This window comes from Sardina pilchardus, chromosome 23 (genome assembly GCF_963854185.1).
Source record: "Sardina pilchardus chromosome 23, fSarPil1.1, whole genome shotgun sequence".
NCBI classification, from domain to species: domain Eukaryota; kingdom Metazoa; phylum Chordata; class Actinopteri; order Clupeiformes; family Clupeidae; genus Sardina; species Sardina pilchardus.
Window position 1 is genome coordinate 14,258,924 of NC_085016.1, and position 14,477 is coordinate 14,273,400.

General features: G+C 45.6%; 2 long non-coding RNA genes and 1 other non-coding gene across 3 annotated transcripts; all 3 read left to right on the top strand.

The window, feature by feature from the left end:
• The first annotated feature begins 5,587 nt into the window (after positions 1–5,587).
• Positions 5,588–5,783, top strand: LOC134071808 (U2 spliceosomal RNA). The gene has a single exon (XR_009937129.1). It is a non-coding gene; the product is annotated as a U2 spliceosomal RNA (small nuclear RNA).
• A 1,748-nt stretch (positions 5,784–7,531) lies between these two features.
• LOC134071187 (uncharacterized) lies at positions 7,532–9,745 on the top strand. The gene is made up of 5 exons (XR_009937026.1): positions 7,532–8,017; positions 8,127–8,302; positions 8,532–9,142; positions 9,288–9,542; positions 9,682–9,745. It is a non-coding gene; the product is annotated as an uncharacterized LOC134071187 (long non-coding RNA).
• Positions 9,746–9,948: 203 nt separating this feature from the next.
• On the top strand, positions 9,949–13,983 carry LOC134071186 (uncharacterized). The gene is made up of 5 exons (XR_009937025.1): positions 9,949–10,014; positions 10,544–10,622; positions 10,713–10,900; positions 10,996–11,438; positions 12,642–13,983. It is a non-coding gene; the product is annotated as an uncharacterized LOC134071186 (long non-coding RNA).
• The last annotated feature ends 494 nt before the right edge of the window (positions 13,984–14,477 follow it).

A 14,477-nucleotide genomic window follows, 5' to 3' on the forward strand; every position in this document is an offset into this window, starting at 1 on the left:
AACATAGGACGGGCCTTATATTGCTATAATGAGCCCATTTCATGTATAGGCCACGACCTAGATATGACAATTATGCACCCCCAGCCTCTTCTCCTAATAAAATCATGTTTTGCTTTTTTTTTAAGGTCTCAGTCTGTAGAATATGAATCTAAATGTTAAAATTGAAAATTTTGGTTGCACTAGCTGTTTTAGCCCTGAGAATAGAAAACTCCTAAAAAAGCGATTTTAAGCGATTTTAACAGAAATTATCCTAGTCATTCAAAGCTGCTTTTAGATGACCCATTACACACTCAAACTTCACATATGATGACTTGGGTCACCCTATATTGCTTCCTGATAAGTGACTAAAATGACTATTGTTGAAGTGTAACTAAGGCTTTCAAAATGGGCGAGATGTTCTGAAATTTGGAAGGGCGTGCAGCACTGCTGCAGCCAATCAACCATGGTGATTTCGTGTCAATCTGGGAATGAGTGCTGCAGACATGGCTTATCACAGGTAGGCTAATCAGGGCAGCAGGTGTTGGGGCGTTTCATTCCTAATTTGTAACGACCCGGTGACGTAGACTCACCAGAGAAGTGCAGGACTAAGTCAGCATAGCATTTTGGACCAAAATGCCATGGAATGTTTCAACCTGTAGAGGGCACGGAGAGCTATATCTCCAATACAAAATCATACAAAATGTTACTTTTCTCGGGAAATACAATTTTTGACAATATTAACCCTGGTATTAGTGTAGTTCACCACTTATGAGTAATTTCAATCAATCAACAGCTCAAAAAACATATTTTAGGGCGCAGTTACACTTTAAGGCCTTGGGCCCTATTTTCATGATGCAAAACCTGGCAGAAAGTGTATAATCATCACAACGCAAAGCTTATTCCTATAGTAGTCTCAAGTTTTTCGCCATGCGCTTCTCTTTTATTGAGCAACGCACCAAGGGATGTGGCAATTAACGACCTAAGGATCTGGCGCATTATCTAAAAATCGCTATCGTACACTACCTAAAATGGAGAACACTACTGACCAAGGGAAACCTGGTCAGAAATCAGTGACAAGTTGTTCTATGTTATTTTAAGAGTGCATTATCAACAGTGATAGCACAACACATCCTACTTATGTCATCCACAGGAGTGCACAACCATGCAAAACATTACAAATTACACGATTACAATGGGAAGCATAATTATTATAAAGATATTCTGAAATACATCTCACAATGAGTTATTATAGTTATTCACCATAATTTGTAAATTGGCAATGACGTATAAAAGTGATTAGGCGAGAGGCGCATATGAAGCACAGCTGAAAACGCACTGTCACAAGATGTACTGATGCACTGTTTGAAGTCGTGCTGCTTGCTGTTAAAGGGATTGACAGATGTCATTCTCACTGGTTTAAAGGATGTTATGCCCAAAACACACCCATGACTGATCAAGAAAAATAGGAACGCCTTTTTGCACCATTCGTTATCCATTTGATAATGAAAACACTCCCAATGTGGACTAGCCTTGCTCTGCCCTCGTACTTCCGTTCAATTTTCATTTCCCTTCAGAAAGTCATCTGAGTCTGCGGTATACAGTATTTGCAGGTTTTCTCCTCAGGTCCAATCAGAACGATGATGTTGAGGCCGTGCGCTAGTTTTGAGTATGACATACGTGACATACATGGGCAGATCCAATAGAGTACCTGCATTCAAGGAAGTTAACACTTGACAATGGAAAGTGGCCAGACTCTCTGTACATTATGAAATATGTATGAGAGTTTGGTAGGACCAGGTAAAATGTGAACTGGACAGCCTACTAGACAGCTTTTCGCAAGTGACTGTGAAGTGTCTTAATACAGCCCGTTATGTTAATTAATGAGCCCATTTCCAAACAGCATGCACACAGAAGCTCCACGCAATAGCATAGCGCTAAACGAATCATCATCTTTCTTTTTCAAGTAGCAGGAGGCTAAACGGTCACAACTTCTGGTCACAGGTCAGTCATCATTATGTTAAGCCCACCTACCGACTCCATACACAATGTGATTGGCCCGGCCGTCGTTGAAATTGGCCTGCTCCCAAGTCAACGGAGAGTTGCTAGACTACCCCGGCAGCAAATTAGGGGCGTTTAGATTTCTAGGCTAATATTCAGCATGCTCATAGACACACAATACACTGAACAAAATTATAAAAGCAACACTTTTGTTTTCCCCCGATTTATCATGAGCTGAACTCAAAGATATAAGACTTCATATACACAAAAGGCCTATTTCTCCCAAATATTGTTCACAAATCTGTCTAAATGTGTGTTAGCACTTCTCCTTTGCCAATATAATCCATCCACCTCATATCAAGATGCTGATTAGACAGCACGATTATTGCACAGGTGTGTCTTAGGCTGGCTGGAATTTTGGTCAGATCCTTGCAACATGGAGCCATGCATTATCACGCTGAAACATGAGGTGATGGTCGTGGATGAATGGCACAGCAATGGGCCTCAGGGTCTCGTCATGGTATCTCTGTGCATTCAAAATGCCATCAATAAAATGCCCCTGTGTTCGTTGTCCATAACACATGCCTGCCCATACCATAACCCCTCCACCACCATGGGTCTCTCGATCCACAAAGTTGATATCAGCAAACCACTCAGCCACACAACACAGTACACACTGTCTGCCATCTGCCCTATACAGTGAAACTCGGGATTCATCCATGAAGAGAACACATCTCCGAAGTGCTAGAGGCCTTTGAATGTGAGCATTTGCCCACTCAAGTCAGTTACCATGACAAGGTCGAGACCTCGATGAAGACGACAAGCATGCAGATGTGCTTCCCTGAGACGGCTTCTGACAGTTTGTGCAGAGATTATTTGGTTATGCAAACCAATGTTGCAGCAGCTGTTTGGGTGGCGGGTCTCAGATGATCTTGGAGGTGAAGATGCTGGATGTGGAGGTCCTGGGCTGGTGTGGTTACACATGATCTGATGTTGTGAGGCCGTTTGGATGCAGTGCCAAATTCTCTGAAACGCCTTTGGAGACGACTTATGGTAGAGAAATGAACATTCCTGCAGTCAGAGGGAGCAGCCAATTGTATGCTCCCTAGAAACATGCAACATCTGTGGCATTGTGCTGTGTGATGGAACTGCACATTTTAGATTGGTCTTTTATTGTGGCCAGCCTAAGTTACACCTGTGCAACAATCATGTTGTCTAATCAGCATCTTAAAGGTAGGGTATGGGATTCGCTTTTTTGGCCATTTTTGCAAAATCACTTGAAATCCTATTCCTAACCCACTTTCAGCCACTGATTTTGAAGCACTGAAATGAAAATTGAACACGTCAATCATATGTGGAACGGGCAGGGCTTGAAAAACTCCGGCTAATTATTCTCTTGACCCTCTAGCATCATTTCACAGCTTGTTTGTCAATCTAACGGTCGCGTGACCCTTTCGTGCACATCCTCAAAGCTTGTGAGCAAGACTAAAACGAAACCAACTAGCCTACTGCACATCCCCTATGTCTGCCCTTGTTGTATGTGTCACTTCATTTCTATACAAACTAAGACAGCGGATTCGTACAGAAACGCAAGCACCCACTCAATAAATAAGCTATGTACCTATGTAGCTATGTTCTGTTCAAATATACACACTTATGGATACTGAACAATGTAAGGTTCATTTATCAATTGTTATTGTGGTGTACTAAATGAAACGAACGAAAGGGGCAGTAGCCTAATTGGTGCTTTTACGGTTATGTATAAAATCATCTGCCTTCGGGGATTTGTGGAACTATTACCTACCACAACCCTTTGGAGGTGAATAAAGAATGAAGAACTAGCTAGCTAAGTACCCAAACTGCTTGGGGAGGAAGCTGATGTGAGCGACTGTATGGAGACTAGAGCTCGTATAGTGCTGACGCCAGCTTTTCATTTTATACAGCTCTACCCTTGTCAAGAGTGCCTGGTTCGCTCTCGTGCATTTGAATTCTCGTTCGTGCATGAATGCGCGTCCATGTTCTCCGAATGGGTGGAGTTAGGGTAAAAAGGGTAGGACTATTTGAGTTGAGTATTTTCAAAATCTGCCGGCCGTTTTGCGAATCCCATACCCAACCTTTAATAGGCCACACCTGTGAGGTAGATGGATTATACTGGCAAAGGAGAAGTGCTCCCTAACACAGATTTATGAACAATATTTGAGAGAAATAGGCCTTTTATGTACAGTAGCCTACGTGAAGTCTTACCTCTTTGAACTAGTCAACTCATGATAAATGGAGGGCAAAAACAAAAGTGTTTTAAGCGATTATAATTTTGGCCAGTGTAGTTATTGTGTTTCTATGTGCATGCTGTATAGTTCTTGTGCGTGTGTGTGCGTGTGTGTGTGTGTGTGTGTGTGTGTGTGTGTGCATGCTGTATCATTCTTTTCCATGCCGTAAGTCGCAGTTTATAGTTATTGTGCGTTTTTCTGTCCTCCATAGGAAAAAATGGCAGCGCTTTTTCCAGGTTACTTCTGTGTTATGGGAGTTTTGAAACTATTAACAGCCATATCTCTTGGTCAGTAGTCAATGAGTTAATTGATTACAGCCTTCAGCATCCAGAAGTACATCCCACCCTCCTGCGTTTTGATTGACTAGGATAATTTCTGTTAAAATAGCTTAAAATCGCTTTTTTAGGGGTTCTCTATTCTCAGGGCTAAAACAGCTAGTGCAACCAAAAATTTCAATTTTAACATTTAGATTCATATTCTACAGACTGAGACCTTAAAAAAAAAGCAAAACATGATTTTATTAGGAGAAGAGGCTGGGGGTGCATAATTGGCATATCTAGGTCGTGGCCTATACATGAAATGGGCTCATTATAGCAATATAAGGCCCGTCCTATGTTATTTTAGACACCTACCAATGTGCAGCATGGTAGATATTTGGCTTATGTCTTCATATGTGAAGTTTGAGTCCATAATAGGTAATCTAAAAGCTGTTTTTAATTGACTAGGATAATCTCTGCTAAAATTGCTTAAAATCGGTTTTTCAGAGTTTCCCTATTCTCAGGGCTAAAACAAGTAGTGCAACCCAAAATGTTCAATATTAACATTCAGATTCATATTCTACACATCCAGACCTTTCAAAAAATATATGGTAGTGAAAAAAAAACACCCTATGTGCTGGAGAACACGAAAAAATAGTTGATCCGTTACACATTTTTGGCTATTTTTTGCCATTTTTGTCCAGAAATAGGGTCAATATTTTGTCAAATGTCAAAAATAACCATTTCATTCAATTCCTGGGGTTAGACATGTATGGAAAAATGTGTTCATTTGTCTCTGTATGTTGTTTACTTCAAATGTTATGCCTCTTTCTATATAATTATTCGGTTTCTCGGGTTCCGGTCGGGTGCAACAAAGGGTTAAAAATGAAGCCTTTGGGACATTATTTCAGCTTGGTACCTGGCAGATTCTGAAAATAGACACTTTAAGGATTCTAAAAAATCAGGTGGCATAAAAAAAGCCGGGGGGTGCGCGTGGACCCCTGTTTCCATCTAGACTATTTGGAGCGCCCTAACCTTGAAGATTGCGACAGAGAATCCCGTCCCTAGCGGAGATTGAACTACGGTATCGCTTCTCGGCCTTTTGGCTAAGATCAAGTGTAGTATCTGTTCTTATCAGTTTAATATCTGATACGTCCCCTACCCGGGGACCATATATTAAATTGATTTTTGGAACTGGGAGATGGAATAGGGGCTTGCTCCGTCCACTCCACGCATCGACCTGGTATTGCAGTAGCCTACCTCCAGGAACGGTGCACTCCCCTCGGGGAAATACGGTTTGTTGAAAAACAGGAATTTGAAGATAATTGTTAGCGGCTACCGCTTACTAGCTTGCTCATTTGGAAAGATGGTGTCTGTCAGCATTCATTTCAGAGTAAACGACGACCAGCGTTTTTGGGAACCTTGGCGACATTAATCTCAGAGATCGGGGGATGAAATGAGTTCCTGTATGCTAAACGCGGTTAACTACCTGAGTTTCTTGGAAATTTCCAAAGCCGCTCTCTTGAGTAATTTACGGTTTGCCGATTTCCATCATCAGCTGATCTCATGCACTACATTGACTTTTAATCTGTTGTAGCTGATGAGAAATTGTACTGAAGCACACCTGATACACTCGTTAAAGGAAATGGCATACAGACGTGCAAGTTGTTGTTAGTTGTGTCAATGTTTTGCTGTTCGAAGGTGGAGGGGGGTTCAGCCAAGTTGCCTGCCTGTGTGTAGACCAGGTGTAGACGCACTGACGCACTGACGCAGACTTGGGCATAGGGCAGCGCTGGAGTCAACCTTATCATTTCACGTGGTTTTTCATCGACTCCGGTCTCACATTTGTTAGCTTGGCAGCTAACGGTAACTTTCAGTAACGTCAGAAAATTATCGGGTGTAGGTTATTTTAAAGCTGTTTTTGTAGTTAGTTAATGTTGGAAGAGCTATGGCTCGGATCACTTGTTATGCTCTTATTGATCGGTTTTGTGATTATCCTGCTCATACAGTTTTAGTTTTTTTAGTTTTTTCCATCTTCAATGCTCCTGCATTCAATGTGATGCCTTTGTAACTTTGTTGTTGTTTAAGTGTTGGATTAGAATTGCCTTCTGTGAGCCTATATCCCGAATTGCGTGCACATTTAGTGTAAACGGTGTCAGACATTGTCATTGTTACATTCCTTGTGTTATTGGATCTATCAACACCCAAGCCTGTTTCCCTTTACATACACAGCAGATGTCCGTTCGGTACACCAAGGCGACAGAGGTGGTTTCCTGCAGACCGTGCCTCAAGGCAGCCAGGGGTGGAGAGAGTGGATCCATGGGTTGGTGGCGGGGATGTAATGGTAAAATAAGAGGTGGGTAAATTCTGTGATCTCTCTGCCCATGCAATGCTTAAATTCTTACACAGCATCACATTACATATTGGACACTTTTAACCTTTTTCTTTCATGAACTTAGGGCCCCCCGCTCAAAAGCGTTAAATAGCTTATAATGGGGGACCCATTCTTACTTACATAGCAAGAACATTAACACAAATTCTATCTTTTCGATTATGTATGTATAAACTACCTACTATCTATCATCCTGCAACAGCTGAACGAGGCTCATTGGGCCAGGTTTCCAACCGTGCTGACTCACCTTTCTGTCCACCCCTCTCTTCAGTCATTCACCTCCTGCGTGACCGGACGGAGGGCAGACCATGACCAAGGTGTGGCGGCAGGTGCAGGAGAACCACCTGGAGGACTACCACCTGCATTGGGCCGCGGGGAGTTCCGGGCACCACCTCCTCCAAGAGAGCTACCCTGTGCTCAGCTCCGGCAGCACGCTTTCCTCCTGTCCGAGGCAGACAACGTGCAGGACCAGGCACTCTCCACTTTCAGCACAGTCCTGAAAATGGACTCCACAAAGAAGGCAAGTTAACCAAAAGTGTTTCATACAAGTGCTCACAGGGAGGAAAAACACATTAAGCAAAACTAAACTGTACTCGTATTTGTTTGTTTGTTTTGTTGTAGGTGGTGAAGATGTCTGGGGAGGGCAAGGAGAAGCTGGGGCCCAAGTGGTACGGAGTGATGGAGAGATTCCGTCTTGCCAACCAGCCCGTTCCCCAGATCCTCCACATTGACTGGGGATGCTGCAAGGCACAGGGTCTGACGGAAGTGGAGACTCTGTTCCAGCCTTGGATGGACAAGGGGGTGGTGGTGGTGAGGCTGTACATCTTCATTGGATTCACCGTTTTGATGCTGCACTGCGAACCAAGGCCCACTAAAAATAGGCTGCCTTCAAGTCTGCGCTGGTCGGGGTGTTGCTGGCGTAAAACCGGGAGGACCTCCAGCTCCTCATTGCAGCTGTCAGGGCCAGAGACCCGGAGGTGGTGACAGACGAGGATGTGGTCCGGCGTTACATCTCCTGGGACCAGCTGAAACGCCACGTCCGGCGCGTCACCCTCGGGGCCCAGGAGACGTTTTGCCTCGTCCACCAGGGCTTGACGAGAGTGGCGTCAGCTTCAAGGACCCTAGTAAGAAAAAGAAAACACCTCACACGCGCGCACATACTCACGCATACACGCATGTGCAAAATGACTACAGCTCAACATGCATGCTTGTGTGTTTTTGTGTGTTTTACAGCCGCCTTAGATGAGATGTGGGCCAGCCCGCAGTGACAACTGGAGTGTGTCCAGGACCCCCCAGGATCACGTTACCCGCACCACCACCACCACCACCATCAATGGTGTGGGCGGACCTGCATGGGAGCAGCAGCAGCCTGGCGGGGTTCCACAAATCGTTGCCTCATATAATTCCAGGTAATCTAAGGGGGGGGGAAGCAAACTTCTTCATACAAACTTCAAAGCTGGAACTCGACTGTATTTCACAGAAAACTCAACAAGACATGTCCCGTCCTGCAGCAACTCCACCTCCAGCGATAATAATGATAATAAACGCCTGCAGGGTGTATGAAGGGAGTTCAGCTAGTGCTTGCAAAATATTAATGTTCAGTGTTTTTCATTTATTCATTTCTTCTTAATCGACCAGAGAGGTGTGCCCAAGGATGGGCAACAAAGGAGGCCAAGGCAAGATGTCCACCCTAACCACAGATAACAGTGAGCTGAGGGACAAGGCGGCGGCTTATAACAAAGGTAATGATAGCCTTATGTTGTGCCCGAGACCCTTTGTGCTTGCGGGTTATTTATCAAAAGGCCTGATAATGTCTGTCTTCAGCTACAAAGAGAAGCCGGTTGCTCACTTCACCGCCAACGGAGGTACAGTGTCTGGGGCTGGTAGAAAACAATGTTGGATACATTAAACAGTAAGCATGATGCACTTAACAGAATGTTTGCTATGTTCAGTATGTTTTTCATGAATTACGTATGCTTTCTTTGCTATATTTTAGTATCCTTGTTCGTCACGTGAAGGACAGCGGCCAGCCTGAGAGGAGGGGTAAGGACGAGCGGTGGGTAAAGGATTACTTACTTCGGTACGTGCAGCTGTTGCCTCCGGTCTCCTGCCATCAGGACAGGGCCATCTACAGGCAAGGCCACTTCAGGACGTTCACCTTCCAGGAGATGTGGCAGTGGTACGGCCTGCACAAGCACCTGCTGGGAGATCCTGAAGCGCTTCAGGGTGTACACATTCTTGAGCGAGAGGTAGGTTAAGGTGACTTAAAACACCCGTGGTTGTTAGTGCACATGCTATGACAGACATTACGGAGAGAGTCCTGAGCATCAGACTGTGTGCTTTTCCTCTCACAAACTTCGTACAAATGTCAAAGAACTCGCCTGTGTTTCACAGAAACCTCAACAAGACAAGACCCGTCCTACAGCAGCTCCTCCAGCAGCTCCTCCAGCATGGCCCCCTCCCCTCCAGCACGGCCCCTTCGGCAACCAGAGAGAGGGGTAAATGGCTAGTGGGTAAAGGACAGCGCCATCTACAGGCAAGGCCGCTTCAGGTCATTCACCTTCCAGGAGATGTGGCAGTGGTACGGCCTGCACAAGTGCTTGCTGGGAGATCCTGAAGCGCTTCAGGGTGTACATTCTTGATCGAGAGGTAGGTTAAGGTGACTTAAAACACCCGTGGTACACATGCTATGAAATACATTACAAAGAGAGTCCTGAGCATTAGACTGTGTGCTTTTTCCCCTTACAAACTTCATATAAACTTCAAAGAACTCACCTGTATTTCATAGGAACCTCAGCAAGACATGGCCTGTCCTCCAGCACTGCCCCCTCCCCTCCACCACTGCCACCTCCACCACTGCCACCTCCAGCACACAGTGCTTTCCTGTGAAAAAGGTAGGTTAAGATGACTTAAGTATCAACCACTGAAGTTTGTATTGGGCATTGCACAAAGCTGGAACTCGCCTGTATTTTACAGACACATCGACAGTACGTCGTCCCTCCTGCAACACCTCGTCAAGTCTGGCTAAGTGTTTCTCATTTCACAGGGGGTGCAGGGGTACTAGAAGAGGGCAGGCCAGGCACCCGGCAACAAGAAGCTACGCACCATCGCACCAGCTGCTGTAAGGTCACAATTTATACACCTGAGCACACCTTGACTCTCCATTCTCTACCTACCTGGAGAGTGGCACGGGCTGTGTCAGCCCAGCAAAGCCATGCAGGGCCGCCGCATACCACATCGCCATAGAAGTTTACACTCCTGCATTACAGAGGACATAGAATGGATGAATCGAGGATTGTACTGTGTTCTCGGATGTTACAATAGTACATATTCAACTTTGATTAATACAAATTGAATCTCAATTGCAATTTTACAAGCCCAATCATGCATATAACTTATTGCAAGAATACTGTCCAGTTCTTAGTACTGAGTGGTGGTTAGTTATGGTCAGGGTGCCCCCGATGCTCGCCCTGCCGTGAAGCTCCAACAGCCAGCCTGCATCTGCCACCACCTTGCCACAAAGTGACTAAATCACAACAGACACAAGCAATGTGAATGCATTTCACTAAAATGCCTTGGTTACTAACCCCCACCACATTATGGGAAATAAATAACTAAATGTTGTGTGTTGTATGTCTTGTGTCTTGCAGGTGGAGCTAGAAGGTGGAGCTAGAAGGCTGAGTGCGGCTGTGGGAAGACTCCAATGGCATCCCATCTTCAAGCCCCCTGGTAAAAAAAAAAACAGCTCGTACACACATACACACACGTGCAAAATGACAACAGCTCACTATTCAGGTCTGTGTTTTTTTGTGTTTACAGCAGCCATCGATGAGATGTGGGCCAACCAGCAGCGACACCTGCAACTTATCCAGGACCCACCAGACATGGCCATGTACCACGTTGCCCGCACCACAAAACATCAATGGTGTGGACCTGTATTACAAGGCGCTGCATGGAAGCAACAGACCTGTAGGGATTCCACAAGTCACTGCCCCATATGTTTCCAGGTAATCTAAGGGGGGAAATACTTGTGTAACAGCAAAAAAGACAACACCTGTTCGTTTTGTATCATTCTGATAATACCTGTTGATGTGATGTTCAGGTCCCTGCTGTGCAGGATAGCTTTCCCAGATCTACAGTATCGCATCAGTGGAATCTCCAGGAAGAACTCTGACCACAGCTTGGATGCCGTGTTTGGGGGTGAAGGCCAGGCACCACCGAGTCTACTCTGGGCTGCTCATTGACCGCCTCAACTCCCGCTACCAGTAGCTGGTGAGCCTCTGGAAGAGAACTTCAGGGCCACGGCCAGTCAGACGAGCTCCTTTGGCTCGAATATCTTTTCAAGCAGAGGACAGGGGAGTCCGTCCTTCTGGAGGGCATAGTCAGCAACGGTCCTGGGCCAGAAGAGGAGGAGGTCATTAAGCCTGGGCAGGCCGAAGCAGATGCTGAAGCAGACGCAGTGCACCAGAGGGATGAGGACCAATCTGATGTCGAGCCCCGCATCACATCAGCAGTGAGACTGCTACAGTCAACCCTCCTGCCTTTGTGAGTAGAGTACCCACTAAGGGAGGAACGGTACACGTGTTTGTATTGAACCGAAACGGTACGGGCCTCACGGTTTGGTGCATGAATTTACACGCAGAATACACAGTATGAAAATAAATAAAACTTGCGTGCAAATTAAGTAATGCAATGCGGAACTACTGTTAGATACACTAGTTGTTTACGGACACCTAATCTGTAGTCCCGCTTTAGCTCTGTGAAGCTGTCATTAGCGCCAAGGTAGTCAGTGATTGCAGCACTAAGGATGGGTATGGTGAGTGGAGGTGACCCACAAGAGAGGTCTTGCAAGTTTGGGAAAACTTTGGTTTCCCGGTCAGTTGCAGTAGTACAGGCAAGAGAGTGGTGGATACGACTGTGTGTCCGCCTTGTCTTTATCAGTTGTTGTGAATGTGAGTGGAAATGCATTCAACATGCTCATGCAAAAGCACGCACTCGACTCAATCATCCATGTAGGTCTACCAACGAGACAAAAAATGTCTTTTCGCAGTGCTTTATCAGCCTTTAGATACACATACAAAACAAATGGCATAAAATGATTTTGTAATGAAGGCGGTGTAAACCGTGTGGTGATTACCTTTATGTTAGGGCAACTTGTGTTGTGCTCTCACATGAAGAGCTGACATTTTCAGTTATTCAACATTTTCAGTTAGTAGATTATTACTGTATACATACTGAAAGATATTGAGGCAAACTGTAGGCCCTTCAATATACAACCAAACACGGATGTTGACGGTCTCGCCTAAGTGGATTTTTAAAAATTATTGTTCTATGTATTTTGCACTTTCAGAAATAAGAGAGGCTGTTTTACAGCTGATTGTGTTATTTTGTTTACAAGTTACAACTTGATTTTGTAGATGATGTGGGGTACTTATTTACATCTTGCTTTGTACACTTCAGGCTGCTGCATGAGGCATTCACAATTTTAAAAAACAATGGCCTCTGCATTTTTGTTTTGTTTTCCCCTCCATTGTACCAAACTCGTACCAGACTGTGATGTCTGAACCGGGGTATGAACCGAACCATGACCTTCTGTGTTCCGTTCCACCCTTAGTACCTACTTGTCTGAGAATACAGTGATATATGAGACTGCTGAAAAACAAGACATTGTAAGCATTTGAGCTTACTTACTTTTCTGTGTGTGTGTGTGTGTGTGTGTGTGTGTGTGTGTCCGTATATGTTTTACAGGAGGATGTCTGCAGTGACGATCCTCTGGCCGATTTTCAGAAGCTGGAGGCATTCTGTGCCGCGCCGATGGAAGTCGACTTGACTGAGCAGAAGCTGCTCCTCAACACAGTGCAAAGGAACGGGGTCCTTGATGCTTGGAGTGTGGCTGAGGAGCAGCCACAGAAATAAAGCTGTACTGCACACACTCGGGCAACACCTCATCCTGCCGTACAAAGAGGGAGGATCTTGCAGATGACAGGGTGGACCAGTGGGTGAAGATGACCAAAAGGTCCTGCTGTGCTGGTACGTAACGTCAGTACCTTGTGCTTGTCAAGCTGCTGTGGCTGCGCTCCTCTAAGGCCTCTCGCTGCAGTCCCAGAAGGCCAGCATCCACAAGGCCTACGAGAGGATCCAGCACCGGGTCTCGATGGAGGACGAATTCTCCTCACCGGCAGAGGCAGAAGTGGCTGAGGAGGAAGCTGAGGAGCAGGCTGTGCTGGAATGTGTGCTGTGTGTGGGGACGTACTCCATCACAGGGTAGTCAGGTGGAGGGAGGGCGGCAAGCTGGCACGCAGCAGGAGGCAGCTCTTCAGACGACACCGAGGAGGTCTTGGAGATGACGGCTGGCTGCCTTGTGGGGTGCAGGTTGGTGGAGGACCCACTCCTGTACAAAGCAGGCATCCCCGCCTCCCAAAAATAAGCACGAAAATCAGTCAGGGATTTTATCCGCCAGCAGGAGAAGTACGTGTACGAAGGAGTACGTGCCCACGCCCAGCACAGCCGGCACAAAGGTGTTGGAGGGACGGACCAACATGCTGCTCCACAGCCTCCTCCTCAGCCACTTCTACCTCTGCCGGTGAGAAGAATCCCCACCACCTCCACCATCACTAGGCCTGTGCTGCCCCTTCCTCTCCTGTGCTGCCCCTTCATCTCCTGTTGTGCCCCGTCCCCCATCACCAGGCCTGTGCTGCCCCCTCATCTCCTGTTGTGCCCTGTCCCATGCCCCATCACCAGGCCTGTGCTGCCCCTTCATCTCCTGTTGTGCCCCGTCCCATGCCCCATCACCAGGCCTGTGCTGCCCCTTCCTCTCCCGGCCTGTGGGCCCCTCCCCCATGTACTGTAGCCCATGATGCCTGCTGGTCAGGCGATCATCCTGGTCACACCGCTGTGCGCCCATCAGGTTGGCTTTTCAGTCGGCCACTGGACAGAACTCGTGGTGTGTGTGTCTGTGTGTGTCTGTGTGTGTGTGTGTGATATTTTATACATATTATTTTTGCACAGAGTTTATATTAGAATAAGTTTCCCTATTTAAATGTACTAGAACACCATAATGTAGCTGTAATAAACCCTACTTCTATCTCATGCTATGTTGCCTCACTTCATAAACACCGCACACATACACAAATGAATCGCACTGACATCAACTTATCTTTTATTTGCTATAGGATGTTAATAGGTGTAGTTTTTCTGTAGATTTATGGTACCAGGTGCAACAAATATAAAAGAAAAATGTCTAAACCGGTACACATTCTGCCTTCACCAAAACCCAGAGATGCACATCCAGTATTTAAGTATTCAGGACTTATTGAAAAATATTGTAAGATGCTTTTTTAGTACACTTTTTACACAGACCTATCAAAGCTCTTTGTTCTTCTACGATATAAGTTGTAGAACCATAGCAGTTCTGCAGGTTTATACGTTGTCAATGTTTCAGTTTAAGTTTTCGTCAAAGACCTTTTTTTCCTGATAAGTACATGCTGAGTGGTAGTGAATTAACACAACCAAATAGCGCATCATTGACTCAGTATAAAACATGTTCAGACCTCTAGCATATAGGTTTAGGTAAGAATAACAGAG